Here is a 3,607-nt window from a genome sequence, read left to right on the forward strand (position 1 = left end):
TGTCGTCTTTTTCATTCTTTATATTTATATAAATTCTCACCAACAAGTACATGGCTAGATAATGGCCGTAATGCTGCATCCTTTAGCTAGTGTGCCCCCTTGAGATCTACTGACTGCTAGCTTATGCATATTGTCTTTTATTTGCAGGGTAGAGAGCTATACAGGAAACATTCAACAGTTTATTTCCAAGCTATATTAGAGACTTTAACTCATGTCTTTTATTTGCATCGAAGAAAACTCATCCGAGGATGAGATTGTTGGCCTGATAGAAATGTTCAAAACACGATATGAATTTTTAAAATACTATTGTTCTTCAAAGAATCTTACATCTTATGCATTCCTTTTCTTGCCTGGAGGTATATATTATTTAGATTTCCTTTGCTACTTGATCTGTGCAGTTCTTTTTCCTCTTAGAAAAGAAATTATTGAACTTTATACTTGAGACACAATTGATCAGGCCTCATCAATGAAAGCCTTTCAACCAATAATAATTGATCCAGCAGAGGCACCTAAACCTTTAGTTACGCATACTGCTGATGACGTTCGGGACGGCGTGGGCATCCGGACATCCCGTCAGTCCAAATGGCCGGGCTCAAGCCTGTTTCATAACTAGATAGCAAATGGTTACGCATTCTATGCATAGAAGACATATTTGGTGTTTTCCTAAATGACGATTATTATAATAGGCTATAGAGAAGGAAGAAGACACCAACAATTAAATGAGCTATTTCCAGTGTCATGCTGCCCATACCCGGCTAAAGGTGCGGATCATATTATGCAGTTCATCGTGCCATGAGGTTTTAGGTACATCATGGAGCATGTTCATCTGCACTGTTCAGAAGTTAGTGTTATGCTTTGGGCTGTGCTAAAAAATCATGTCATGACCCGTTTTCAAATAGCATGCATGGTACAAATCTCTGTTAGATTTCCTTTTAGTCATATTCATCAGATCGGGATGTATTGCATAGGGATAGAATACATGTTCGGGATTTACATGAGAGGCAGAGAGAAGGGGAGTGAGATGTAGCAAACCATCGAAGGCCATAGTGGTCGAAGCACCGGCTGGGGTCTCGTTGGTGGACGCCATCTGCGCGCCGGCAGCGATGTTCGGTGGAGAGGGAGGAGTCGGCGCTGTGGCGTCCTCGAGGGCAGCGTGTGCGTCAGGATGGCGTTGCCGACGTCGGTGGTGCTTCCCATCGCCGGCAGCGCCTCTTCTCAAGATCGGGTCTAGGGTTAGGATGTCGGTGGGGTGACTGGCGGCGTGGTGAACCTTATACTGCGTGCCCCGGCCCCCACCTTTCCTTTATAGCGCTATGCGACGGGGGCCCACCAACCATGTAGGGTTGGGCACCCCCGATCAGGGCACGAGAACAAGGCCCAAATAGGTCGTTGGGCCTAACTGGTGGGAGACCAAACCTAACATTCTTCCCCTTGATCTCTCATCTATTCTTCGTTCTTCAATTTCATACTCAAAACTTTCAATTCATATTTTTCTTGCTTCCATCCTATTTCATCATAGATTAGTGCATAGAACTGTCCCATCGTCACAGCAATTAGTGCCGTTAGACTAACAGCCACAATACACTTCTCTGTTTTGAAATGTAAACTTTCTTTGGGCCCTTCGTATGTTCGGGAATCATAGGCTTTCCCTTAAACCCATACCGGCTACGTGTTCTCTGAACACGTTGGGTGGTAAGCCCTTTGTGAGCGGATCCGTGAGCATTTTCATGATCCTGAACTTTATCTTTCACAATATAGTACTTTATGTCAATGTGTTTGGCAGCACCACTTGACCTATTGTTGTGAGCATACTGTACCGCTGGATTGTTATCATAATACAATCTCAGTGGTTCATTTACATTATCAATCACTTTCAATCCGGGTATGAATTTCTTCAGCCAATTCACCTGCCCCATTGCCTCATAGCATGCTACAAACTCGGCATACATTGTCGAGGATGTAGTTACGATTTGTTTGGAGCTTTTCCATGATATAGCCCCTCCTGCAAGAGTAAATACATACCCTGACGTGGATTTTCTTTCATCTCCTGCATAATCAGAATCTAAATACCCCTCTATCTGTAGGGAATCAGATCTTCTATACGTAAGCATGAGGCCTTTCGTACCCTGCAAATAACGCAGGACTTTCTTCACTAATTTCCAATGTTCAATTCCTGGATTCTTTTGATATCTGCCAAGTAACTCGGTAACAAAAGCTAAGTCAGGGTGTGTACACACTTGAGCATATTGTAAACTTCTAACAGCTGAAGCATACGGTACCGCTTTCATTCGGTCAATTTCATATTGGTTCTTGGGACACTGATGTTCCCCAAATCTATCGCCCTTGACTATAGGAGTAGGTGAAGGACTGCACGCATGCATACCAAATTTCTTCAGGACCTTTTCTATGTATGCCTTTTGCGATAATCCTAGAACCCCTTTCTTTTGTCTTGGTGAATCTCTATTCCCAAAACAAACAAGGCCTCACCAAGATCTTTCATATCAAAGTTTGAGGACAAGAATTTCTTCATTTCCATTAGTAGATTGATATCACTACTAGCAAGCAAGATATCATCCACATACAAAATTAGGAATATGTACTTTCCATTCTTGAACTTTGCGTAAACACAATTGTCCTCAACATTTTCCTTAAACCCAAAACCTTTTATCGTTCTATCAAACTTCAAATACCACTGTCTTGAAGCTTGCTTCAATCCGTAGATTGATTTCTTCAGGCGGCATCCCATATTTTCCTTTCCTTTTACGACAAAACCTTTCGGTTGTACCATATAAACATTTTCTTCCAAATCCCCATTTAGGAAAGCCGTCTTTACATCCATTTGATGTAACTCCAAATCATAGTGGGCTACAAGTACCATTATAATTCTGAAGGAATCTTTACATGAGACTGGAGAAAACGTCTCATTATAATCAATCCCTTCTCTTTGCATGAAGCCTTTCGCCACAAGTCGCGCTTTAAATCTTTCTATATTCCCTTGGGAGTCATATTTCGTTTTGTAGACCCATTTATAGCCTACTATTTTGGTTCCTTTAGGAATATTTTCTAAGTCCCAAACTTTATTGGTACTCATTGATTTCAATTCATCTTCCATGGCCTTAAGCCACTTTGATGAGTGGTCGCTTCTCATGGCTTCTTCAAATGAGGTGGGATCATCCCCCATCTAAAATTCTTCTGTTTCATAAACTTCATAGTCATCAGTAATAGCTGATCTTCTTATTCTTTGAGACCTTCTAGGCGCCTCTGGCACTTGTTCCACATTGGGTTGTTGTTGTTCTTCCTCATGTGCAACATTTGGTTCTATAGGTTCCTCAAGGATAGGTTCCTCAAGGATAGGTTCCTCATGTTCATTCATTGTCGCCACGGGAGAACTAGCAATAGGTGTTGGCACTACAGTGTCCTACACTGTCGGTGCAACAGCAGCAAGTAGCGTGAAGAATGGTTCTTCAACCATCGAAGTGGGTACATGTACCCACTTCTCCTGTAGGCTGATTTCTCGTGCTACCATGCTCCCCCTGATCATGTTATCCTCTAAGAACACAGCGTGTCTTGTTTCTACAATCTTCGTATGTCTGTCAGGACAATAGAA

Source organism: Miscanthus floridulus, chromosome 11, assembly GCF_019320115.1.
Source record: "Miscanthus floridulus cultivar M001 chromosome 11, ASM1932011v1, whole genome shotgun sequence".
NCBI lineage: Eukaryota > Viridiplantae > Streptophyta > Magnoliopsida > Poales > Poaceae > Miscanthus > Miscanthus floridulus.